Here is a 12,836-nt window from a genome sequence, read left to right as displayed (position 1 = left end):
TCATGTTATTAGTTTGGCACCAATTATTTACAATTGAAAGATTTGTTTGTAGCTTATTTTGAAGTGTTTGAATATTTGTTCCCACAGTGTGCAATGTTGTATCATCAGCATACATTGCAGAATCACATGTAAGATCTAGCGAAAGATCATTAACGTAAATAAGAAATAGAAGAGGTCCTAAAATAGATCCTTGGGGAACACCAGCAATGATGCTTTTACAAGCAGAGGTAGTGTTTTCTGCTTTGATAAACTGAAATCGATTGCGGAGATATGAAGAAAATAAGAAAATGATAAAGTTTTAATTTGTGTAAAAGAACCCTATGGTCCACAAGATCAAATGCTTTTTTAAAATCCAAGAAAATTGTACCTACCAGATTTCCATTATCAATTTGTTTAAGCCATGAACCAACTATATTAATCAATGCTGTTTGACAAGAATGATATTTGCGAAAACCCGACTGAGTTCTGTTTAATAGACCTGTATATTCTAGATATATATGCAATTGTTTAGCTATATGCTTTTCAAATAGTTTAGATATAGTAGGTAAAAGTGATATTGATATATTATTATTGGGATCTTCTACCGATCCACCCTTGTATAAAGGTATTACGTTTGCAATTTTAAGCATGTCGGGAAAGGTTCCATGTGATATACAGTTATTTATAAGAGCAGTGATTGGTTGTATAATGATAATGAATTCTTTGCAAAGTTTAATAATGCTGGGCCCTATACCATCAGCCCCAGCAGATTTTTTTGAATGAAGTTGATTTATTAAAGTACTAACTTCTGATGTAGTAATAAACTGAACAGAGAAATGCTTAGATTCTAGCTTAGCATCTAGATATGTTTTCAGTGAGTGGAAATCGTGTTCAGCAAATTTAGCCTTTTTAATAAGTTTCGAGATGTCAACAAAGTGGTCATTAAGTGCATTAGCTACATTTGTTTTACCAGATATTATCTGATCATCCTTCCTTATTACATTTGGCAATGATATTCATATAAATGTTCAAATTATCTCAAAATTTATAACGTCTGACACTATAAACATAGAAGTGATGCATGAACATGACAGCAGTTCAAATTACATACACAAACAATGATAAACAAGGGACAAAATTGTCACAAAACCAGGTTTTCAATTAAAAAAAATATGATAAAGGGAGACAACTGCAACTCAAAATGTGCATTGCTACTGATTGTTTATCACAATTACCCCCCTTGTTTCAAAATCAATCTGTTTTCGACCTTGTGACCCAGTTTCTGTCTAGGCATGACCCATATTCGAACTTGAACTAGATATTGTCTAGATACATTTTCTGACCAAGTTTCGTAAAGATCGGATGAAAACTATTTAAAATAGTGAGCGGACAACATGTTCAATGTTAAAACGCACTAAGTGACCCCGTGACTTAGTTTTCAAACTGGCATGACCCATATTCGAACTTGTCTTAGATATTGTCTAGATACAACTTCTAAACAAGTTTCGTTAAGATCGGATGAAAACTATTTGAATTAGAGAGCGGACAAGCTTGTTCCGCCTGTCAGCCCGCCAGCCAGCCCGCCCGCCCGCATTTACCAATCTAATAACCAGTTTTTCCTTCGGAAAACCTGGTTAAAAAGATAGTGCTATATTTAAAATAGGAGATTGGAAATCACGTGCAAAACACTTACAATCTCCAACTCTGTTATAAGTTTTCATTAAAACTGATATAGCTAAATAAAAAACATGCTTTATGATATCTTTACAGATACTACACTAGTAACACTAAATCAGTCTTTAACCCATTTATACCTAGAGTCTAGAAAAAAGGCCTTGGCAAACAGCGTAGACCCAGATGAGACGCAATGATGCGGCGTCTCATAATGGTCTACGCTGTTTGCTTATAGGAATTTTTGTAAGAAATATTCTAAATATAGAAATAAATATACTAGACATCCCTAATTTTGGAAATAAATTGATCCAATTTCAGAGAATGGGAGAGTCAACTAGGCATAAATGGGTAAACGTCGTGGCCTTTGTCTAACATCTGGAAAAAATAACAAGAAAGGGATAAATAATACTTGCAATTAACGCTAAATATATATGTGTCTTGTTCTGTGAAAATTGGGCAAAATGCATGTGCGTAAAGTGTCGTCCCAGATAAGCCTGTGTTGTCCACACAGGCTAATCAGGGCCGAAACTTTCCGCTTTTCTGGTATTTTAGTTTCAAGGAAGTCCCTCCTTACCGAAAATTAAGTAAAGGTGGAAAGTGTCGACCTTGATTAGCCTGTGCGGACTGCACAGGCTAATCTGGGATGACACTTTACGCACATGCATTAAGCCCTGTTTTCTCAGAATAAGGCTCATATAAACTCAATTAGCATGTTAAGTCTAAATTTGCTAATTTATGAAAATTAAACATGCTTTTATGAAAATGGTGGAAAAAAAATCAACTTGCGACCCAAGTAATCGATCTTTATACTGGTGGTAAGAGCACACGGGTTGGTGTCAAAATAATTAACTATTACAACAGTTGACGGGACGCAACTCTCTCAACTCTCTCGCCAATCTCCACGCAGAGTTGTCGTTCCTTGCATTTGATTCAGCTGTGCTGGTTCCCGTCTAATCTTTGCGCGGAGGTTGCTCTCTCTGACCAATTAGTTATTCTTGATGTTGTGATCGCCCCTGATTTGATAATATCGATTATATATTTGGGTATTTTTGTGAACAATTTGATTTGTTTAAGAACTGACAATGTTTGACGATAAATAGATAATAGAAGTTAGCATATGCCGTTTCATGTAAATGTTAGTAGATGTATCCTAATTAAACGTTAATAACAATGGCATATTTTCAGTCTTGACTTGATTTACATTATTAATGTTAATATCTTCTACCCGAGTTTAATATTATTTTAAGACTTCATCATGGGAAACCTTGTTTGATTAAATGCTTTTCTGTAATTTATTGGACAATATCTTTAAGTTAAAGGAGATATTGCGTTAATATCGCTTTTCTTCTAAGCGTCTAGAAAAAGACCTTAGCAAACAGCGCAGATCCAGATGAGAAGCCGCATGGTGCGGCGTCTCATCATTGTATGCGCTGTTTTCTTAAAGGAATTTCTGTAAGAAATATTCTAAATATAGAAATAAATATACAAGACACCCCTAATTTTGGAAATAAATTGATCCAATTTAGAAGGATGGGCTAGTCCACTAGGCATAAATGGGTTAATAACTTAATATCGCTAAGCTTTATACACACCTTTAATTCGTGTCATTTGTCCGTGAGGTTAGAAATAATGTATGTTATCGAAACCTTTGTGATCATAAAAAATCCTGTAATAGCTAAATTGATATTAAATGGATGGGATGCTATCTTATTTCTGATGTCGTTTCTTTGCATTCTTGTTAATATGCAATACTAATGTTACCAAATCGTATGCTATCGTGACGATAATCATATGAGTCGCGTTCTGAGAAAACTGGACATAATGCATGTGCGGAAAGTGTCGTCCCAGATTAGTCTGTGCAGTCCGCACAGGCTAATCAGGGACGACACTTTCCGCCTAAATTGGATTTTTGCTAAGAAGAAACTTCATTTAAACGAAAAATGTCATAAAAGCGGAAAACAGACTAAACTGGGACAACACTACGCACATGCATTAAGTCCAGTTTTCTCAGAACACGACTCATATGCTGATGACGGCATTTAAACCAGATTGAGAACATTAGATGATAGGTCAATAAGGTCATATGCAGCCAATAAAATAACTGATGTTTACATAAACATGTGAACAATAACACGTTTTATTAATTGATCCGTGACACAACAAAACGCGCATTGTAATAGTGTATCAATAGATATAACGTCTTCGACCGACAGTATCATGCTTTCCCCTTACTTATTATAATTAGGTCATGGTAACAGTAAACTAAATAATCGTGTCATATAGGGCTTTACTATCTAAACATTCATATTTTAATCTAAACTACATGTACTTTAAACTATTGTTTTGGTTTAATCTTTTGGAGAAAGTGGTAGGGCATGAATAATAAGTGTTCACTACTAAATCCCTGAAACATTATAAGCTTAGAGACTATAGTTTAAAAAATGCACTGAAAAAGGATACATTTCATTAGAAAACGGCCGGAAAAAAAGTTGCAGGGTCTATTTTGATTTTTGTCAAGTTCTTTCTTGGTTTGTTCATGGCACGCTTTTTTTATTGCAAAAATCAATTCCGCTTAGAATTACCTTTAAGAACAGGTAAGGTTATAGGATCTCTTTGTTCAAAATGTTGCATTTAATTTCGCTTAAAGTTGTTGTTTTACATTTAATTAAATTGGTAAAATGTTTAGTATATAATGACCTCATGGACTACGTTTCACTTACCAATAAACATGTCAAAAAGGGCATCAATATTGGCAAGACGGTCCTCATCCCATTCACTGTCAATCTTCATTAAAAGGACGGAGGTTTGTGGCAGGAAACTGCAACTTTACTGCTGCTTCTCCGCAGGCGCCCCATACCATTGGACACTTGTCACATCTCCGGGCAAGGTTTCATTTCAGTGCGGCAAAAGTAGACGCCTCTAATTGCCCTTTTATTACCGTATAAAGTGACTGCCACGTGCTCGTGTATTTCAACCAGTAAAGGCGCTGTTTCCGTTCCCAGGCTGGTTCACGTAGGTAAGTACGTTTACTAACTTTTAGTTAATATTTTGCTTTTGCTTTTATCTACCTACAGTAAGTTTTTTTAATTTTCTGTCTAAATATGCTTTTTGTGTCACTTTTTACGTAAACAAAATATTGCCTTCTTTTTTGTGATAATTTTGTAACAACTACAATTACCCATTATAAGAAAAACTTTCAAATAATTAAAATGACGAAAACAAAAAGAAAACTATTTTACCGCACGATATTACAATTTTTGATATCCTCTTTTATATCATCGATAATTAACTAAAAATATTTATATGTTTTGAAAAATGCAGAGGCTATTTATGAAATGTTCGGCAATAGCAATATTAAACAAATGTTTAACGTTTTTATACATGTTTTTTTAAATATTTAATTATGTATATGTTTAAACTTGTTTAAACATTTATTTGTTAGAACTTCACTGTAGTGACGATATTGCTTTATTCTACCAAGCGTTATTTTTTTAGTTTCAGAAAACCATTACATTTTTACGAATATGTGCGCTGACGTAAAAGTTGATGCACTTTTCAGAGAACAACTTATTTCAGACAATCACGAATATAGTTTTTAAATTTGCGTTTTCCTTAAAATTCAAAATACGATCTACATACATGAACATATAGGAATTACATATGTGAATCACGACAATTCAAAAATAGTATTTAAGGGGATTTTAGTTGAGATCTTAAAGTCTTTTTTTTTTAATTTTAGGAAAATGTGCCGTGCTCTGTAAAAAGAGGATTTAATGCATGTGCGTAATGTGTCATTCCAGATGAGCCTGTGCAGTTAGCAAAGGCTAATCAGGGACGAAACTTTCCGCTTTTATGATATTTTTTGTTTAATTTTTTTTCTTCTAAGCAAAAATCTAGTTTAGGCAGAAAGTGTCGTCCCTGGTTAGCCTGTGTGGACTGCAAAGGCTAATCTGGGACGACACTTGACGCAAATGCATTAAACCCTTTTTTCACAGAGCATAGCCCAAATGACAAAATGCCGATAACGCGAGTCTCGCTCTGGGAAAACCGGGCTTAATGCAAGTGCGTAAAGTGTCGGCCTATATTAGCTTTTGAAGTCCGCACAAGCTAATCAGGGACGACACTTTTCTCTGAAATTGGATTTTTGTTATTGAAAGACTTTCTTAAACAAAATATCCCATAAAAGCGGCGGAAACTGTCGCCCCTGATTAGTTTTTACGGTTGCACAGGCTAATCTGGGACGACACTTTACGCAAATGCATTAAGTCCATTTTCACAGAACGCGTCTCAATTTTGCCGATGATGTTTTCAGAGCACCATGAGATTCGCAGTACTTGGTGCGCTGGCCGTCATGGCTACCCTTGTGGTATTGGCCAATGCAAACTACTACGGATATCCTTATTATCCGGGTTACGCAGGCGACGGCGGGAATGGGCAGGACAGTTCGATACGTAAGTAATGAAATTTACAGCCGTTCGTGAAAAACTGGGCTTAACGCATGTGGGCATGCAGTCCGCCTAGGCTTATCGTGGACGACAGTTTGCGCTATTATGGATTTTTTTCGTTGTAAGGAAGTCACTTCTAAACGAAATGCCAGTTTAATTGGAAAATGTCGTCCTTGATAAGCCTGTGCAGACTGCATGCCCGCGCTTAAAGCATCCGTTATAAACTCCGTTTTCCCAAAACACGGCTCCTATACATTTCCCTGGCGTTAACATGTCTGGGAACGTGCGTTTGTATCTCAAAAGCACTCCGTTTATTCATAGCACTTTTAAAACTATCTGTTCCTGTGATGGGTATATGTATTGCTATTTACGATAAAAAAATAAACTTGTTATTTCTACCAAAATGGTTATCGGCCATTTATTTTCACGAGAAACAATGTCAATAAAGGTTTACTTAAGCTTTTGCCGCACTCTTCAAGCCGTTTGGAAGTGGGGCTGAGATTTCATTATGACGTGCAATTATAGCTGATTACCAGAATTCGGCTCTCCATTTTGGTTATGATCGATAAATTTATTAAATATTAACATGACGAAACTTTCGCTGAGACTACGGAAGCGTATATGGTACATCGCAATAATATGGTCATGCTGGATTGATGTATAACTTTATATCGAATTACTGCGAAATAACATGTTATGTCGTGATAGTTTTGTAGGGTTTTCCCTCTTATTTTTACTCGCCATAACGACATTAAGTTAAAGTCTCGACGTAAATGTTTTTTACTTTTCCCGAAAAAATATTTGATCGACATGATCTAAGTCGACAAATCAGCATAAGTTTTGGCGTCATGCTCTTGTAAAAATGACTTGCCATCATAGTTTTAGTCGACACGATGAGTATATTTTTTTTTACGCCATGACACCTTTTTCATATCGTGCCGTCATAGAATGTTGACATCATCACAGGTGTACCATATACGCGCTCATACTGAGACCCATGTTCGCCATTTATTCACTAGATTTGATCATTTTGTAAAACCGACATTGTTAACGCAATAACACGTCACAGGCACACACTTACAGGTCCGAAATCTATATTAAGCATTAAAAGTTATAAACGCAATTAACCTTAACATCAGTTCCGTTATTGCTTTAAGTGCCGATATATATGTATTTAAAAACGTACGGAGTATCAAAATTTAATGTTTTCTCCGTGAACACGCTGAAACATGGCAAGAAAATGGTACAAAAGCTGATGAAAATATTTATCCCATTTAAGTGGTGATAATGCACGTCTTTTTTTCCAAATAATCATTTTGTTTATGCATTATACCCGTTCTCTATTTTTATAAAAAGAATTTCAACCCATGCCTGATATTTAACAATCCTCTTTGTTTGCTTTTCATGAAACAATCCAAATTGTTTTTCCATTAATTCAATCATTTATTTTGCGATACAATCAATCTTCTATATTTTGCATCGGCAATTTGTTAACTTCTTTATAAAGTGTCTGTTAACGGCTATTGCCAAACCGTGGACAAATACACACTTTCCAATTCCCGATTAAACTATCCCCCCCCCCCCCCCCCAAAAAAAAAAGAAAAATTGCGTCGAATTCGCTGCAATGCAATACCGCATTTTCTCTAAGTGAACAAATAAAATTAGCACTCAAACAGAACATTGCAGCAAACATGTCATAACAATACTCCTTAGATGGGTTTGTAATTCGGTAACAAGCAGTTCAAATGACCCATACATCCCAATCTGAATATTTTAACCCTTTGCATGCTGGGTTATTTGTCTTCTGCTTAAATGTCGTCTGCTGAATTTCTAAAATTAGCATTTTCTTCGATTTTTTTCAAAGAATGCTATCAGAATAGCAAACAGTTTGGATCCTGATGAGACGCCACGTTCTGTGGCGTCTCATCAGGATCCAAACTGTTTGCAAAGGCCTTCAAAATTCGGTTCCCGCACTGAAAGGGTTAAAAAGCAAATTGTCACAATATCAGGGTTTAAATCGATCGTTTTCCTGCTTGTCTCGGTACATGTACTTTTCCATTTTTGCCAAAACAAACTTCTGTGTATTTAAACACTCATCTGTATTTTGTACTTAACCCATTTATGCCTAGCGTCTAGAAATAGGCCTGGGCAAACAGCGTAGACCCAGATAAGATGCCGCATGATGCGGCGTCTCATCAGGGTGTGTGCTGTTTGCTTAAAAGAGTTTTTGTAAGAAATATTCTAAATATAGAAATAAATATACTAGACATCCCTAATTTTGGACATAAATTGATCCAATTTAGAAGGATGGGAGAGTCCACTAGGCATAAATGGGTTAAACACTCATCTATATTTTGTTCTTAAACAATCCTCTATGTGTTCTGTAAATGACCATTCTGAGGTTAAGGCGGAAAGTGTCGTCCCTGATTGGCCTGTGCGGACTGCACAGGCTAATCTGGGACGAAACTTTACGCACATGAATTAAGTCCGGTTTTCACAGTACGCGACTCATATGACAAATATTTTTCAGTCGGCTTCCTCGGACTTTTGCTAATCATGGCGATTCTTTTCAACAACGAAAGAAACAACAACTCTAGCTCCCGAATAATCACTATCGGATAACCGGGTAAGTTACGCTTCATTTATTGACACACATAATGCAATTATGAGGTGGGTACATTTATTTGACATTTACTATGGTTATAGTGCGATTCTACAAAATATTTGACACTAAATCAGTGCTCCTGATAAGATTTGAGAAGGACAGGGGTGGGGCTATTTTGTCAAAAGGGCACTGTCAACGCGCAGAATTTTGTCATAAGGGCACTGTCGAGCGCGCGTTCGTATCTGAAATGCTCCCTGTTGTATATAAATTTTTATGTTATTAATAATTTTTCGAAAACATTATTTCAATTATTATTCAGCTATTCAAATAAAATATCTAGAATGAGAAATTTATAAATTACAATGTAACAAGAGATTGATAAAGTATAATGTCTTTAAAAATAAAATACATTGCAAATAAAATGCGGCCAGGGGAAGGGCATGGCGGGGCTCCGTCAGGGCAGGGCGAAGCGCCCTTCCATTTACGCCTAGTTGTAGGAAAACTGCACTACATATTGTCATAATGAGATGCGTATACATATTTGACACTTAATCCATTTATGCCTAGCGTCTAGAAAAAATGCCTTGGCAAACAGCGTAAACCCAAATGAGACGCCGCATGATGCGGCGTCTCATCAGGGTCTGCGCTGATTGCTTAAAGGAATTTATGTCAAAAATAATATAAATATAGACATAAATATACTAGACATCCCTAATTTAATCAATAAACTGATCCAATTTAGAAGGATGGGAAAGTCCACTAGGCATAAATGGGTTAATAATGTCGTTATGAGATTTGTAAAAAATACTCGACAATTTTATAGTTTGACGACAAATGACAACGTATTTATCAGCACAAATGCAGTTTTTCTGTATGTTCTTTTCCAGGGGATGTGAAAACCGGAACTTGCGAGTTGGATGATACTCGGCCATCTATCGACGACGCATGCGCACTCGTTTGGACAACTCACGATATATATTGTTTGCACACACTGTAGCACTGTCTTTGAAATGTATTTCGTTTTTGAATGAAAGTTGTTTTAAATGTGTCGTTATCTTGATGTGTACTTCCTTCGATCGGTCCAGTTGAAGGGCGTGTTTACCCATTTATGCCTAGTGGACTCTCCCATCCTTCAAAATTGGATCAATTTATTTCCAAAATTAGGGATGTCTAGTATATTAATTTCTATATTTAGAATATTTCTTACAGAAGTTCCTTAAAGCAACAGCGCAGACCCTGATGAGACGCCGCATCATGCGGCGTCTCATCTGGATCTACGCTGTTTTCCAAGGCCTTTTTTAGGCGCTAGGCATAAATGGGTTAATAGTTTGGCAAAAAGACAATTGAAATAAAAGTAATCCTAAACAAGCATTGATGCATTATATTAAAACAAGCATATAAAAACTACACGAAGAGATGTTCAAAATCAGATTCTCCTTTAATGATAATTATCATTTCGAAACCGGAATAATTGTAAAACGGATTTTAATTCATAATATTGCAAAACACGTGTACTACCCACATAACATTTGAGTCGTGTTCTGAGAAAACTGGGCAAATTTGCACGTGCGGAAAGTGTCGCCCCAGATTAGCCTGTGCAATCCGCACAGGATAATCAGGGACGACACTTTACTTTTTTATGACATTTTTCGTTTAAATGAAGTCTCTTCTTAGCATAAATCCAATCAAGACGGAAAGTGGAATTGTAATAATGGTAATTGTAATAAAATCAAACAAGCAGATCCTTTAACGTTCTCAGTTATAATGAGTGCTATCGTAACTACAGAACATGTTAATAGAACAAAAATATGATTTTGTTCAGCAGCGAATGAAGGCGGAACAGTTGATTGAACATAATGTACGAGTCTACTGATATGAAATTAAGCGATTATATTTATAAATGGGTCGTGCTCTGTGATAAAGGGGTTTAATGCATGTGCGTAAAGTGTCGTCCCAAATTAGCATTAGAAGTCCACAGAGGCTCATCCGGGACGACACTTTCCCATTTGATGATATGTTTCGTTTAAAAAAAATATATCTTCTTAACAAAAATCAAGTAAAGGCGGAAAAGGTCGTCCCTTAACAGCATAAGCTAAAACGGGACGACTCTTTACGTACATGCATCAAACCCCCTTTTCACAGAGCGCGACCCACATTATTTCTCGTAATCCGATCTTTGGGCATTATATACATAGATGGTGACGTCACTACGTTATTGTCACCTCTATACTCAGACGCGTCACATTCCCCTGGTTTGGGGAAATATGCTTCCGCCAAAGTAGTTCTGCGTAGGAATGAAAATGTTAATACTAAAAGAAAAATCGTTTTGTATTGTGTGTTTTAAACGGAATGTTGTTTAATGATATGTTATTTAATTATGTTTAAATGTGATTTTTAATCTCTATTAAGACTGATAGCGATTATCAGAAGCACGATTACCTGACCTACTTTCGCTTTCACTTTTCACACGTAAAAGAAGTGCTACCCACAATTGCTTTCGCGTTCGCACACAGGTCAGTAAGACCGGTGTGTACACAATGATCTTTGGGTCATCGATACAAATGTCATACTTTGTTAATTACATGCAATACCCTATTCATGTATTAACTCACAATATATTGCAAGCGCGTGCAATAAACACGTTATTGGACATAGGAAAGGCAAGCAATTAAATCAGGAATATTTTAGAGTGATATTTTTATTTTGATATCAAATTGACCACACTTGGATTGCTTATACGAATGAAACAACAACATGCACTTAGTTTGTTCGGTCGAATGACAACGGCTTGAGCATTTCAATAAAGATAACCTATTGTCTGTTGTATGTTATAAACTGTCAAACATGCCATCAACTTGTCACCAACAATTATCTGATTTTAAAACATTATTCACGAAAACATCTTTTATTGCTAATCTCTTGACATAATCTTCAATCCAATGTATGGCAAGCAGCGGTGTTTCGGCTATCTACCCTTTGATTATTTACCTGATTATTTACCTGATGCCAATTTATCAAGTCAGAAAGTGTCAAACAACACAGAAAAATATATTGCGCAGTGGTCGCGCTTTTCACTTACAAATGCGACACGGCTTCAATCCACGTTCCCGGCAACATGTGGGTTTAGTTGGTGGTCATCATTCAGGACTGGTGGGGTTGCCCCCGGGTGTTTTATGTAAAATTGTGTCTTATGAACCAATCGGTAAGGTTCTTCGACACTTATAATTTGGCCGTGCTATGTACAAAAGAGGGTTTAATGCACGTGCATTAAGTGTCGTCCCAGATTAGGCTGTTCAGTCCTTACAAGCTTATCAGGGACAACACTTTCCGCCTTAACTGGAATTTTGATAAGAAGACTCTTTCTTTCAATAGAAAATATCATATAAGCGGAAAGTGTCGTCCCTGATCAGCCTGTGCGGACTGCCCAGGCAAATTTTGAACGACACTTTACGCAGGCAAATCTGGGACGACACTTTACGCAGGCAAATCTTGGACGACAATTTACGCAGGCAAATCTTGGACGACAATTTACGCAGGCAAATCTGGGACGACACTTTACGCACATGCATTCAATCCATTTTTCACAGAGCACTGAACAATTTAAAACAGTTTTATGACTCACACAACACGACAAGCGGAAAATTGGCACATTAATATACTGATCTCTAAAATATTCTTTAAAATCTTATTTGTAAATGTATCGTGTGCTTATTGTGTTTACTTCAAGCGAAATTAAAATCTGAACTGCAAAACGGGTACATGTAAGTACTAACATTTGTGTTATAGAATAATTATATTATTTCTTGATTGGTATCTTAATATGAGTCCCGTCATCAGCCGGATATCTATATTATCTTCCTGTTTTAAAGTACAAAGTTTGCATTTAAATCTAGATCTTTGATAAGACCTGACCCAGTTCATTCGTGTCGCAACCCCGCGATTTAACATTAAGCCCTATTCTGAGAAAACTTGTAAATAATGCCTGCTTGTAAATTGTCGTCCCAGATTAGCCTTAGCAGTCCGCACATGCTAGCCCTTTGCATGCTGGGAAATTTGTCGTCTGCTAAAATGTCGTCTGCTGAATTTGTAAAATGAGCATTTTCTTCATTTTTTTTCAAAGAATACTATCAGAA

At 36.2% G+C, this 12,836-nt stretch overlaps 1 long non-coding RNA gene across 1 annotated transcript; it reads left to right on the top strand.

Moving 5' to 3' along the window:
• Window positions 1-4,555: 4,555 nt before the first annotated feature.
• Window positions 4,556-9,703, top strand: LOC127837634 (uncharacterized). The gene is made up of 4 exons (XR_008029406.1): window positions 4,556-4,669; window positions 5,966-6,104; window positions 8,629-8,724; window positions 9,591-9,703. It is a non-coding gene; the product is annotated as an uncharacterized LOC127837634 (long non-coding RNA).
• The last annotated feature ends 3,133 nt before the right edge of the window (window positions 9,704-12,836 follow it).

This window comes from Dreissena polymorpha, chromosome 7 (assembly GCF_020536995.1).
Source record: "Dreissena polymorpha isolate Duluth1 chromosome 7, UMN_Dpol_1.0, whole genome shotgun sequence".
Lineage (NCBI taxonomy): Eukaryota > Metazoa > Mollusca > Bivalvia > Myida > Dreissenidae > Dreissena > Dreissena polymorpha.
Note: the sequence above shows the minus strand (reverse complement) of the source record. Positions and strands in the feature narration are given on the sequence as shown.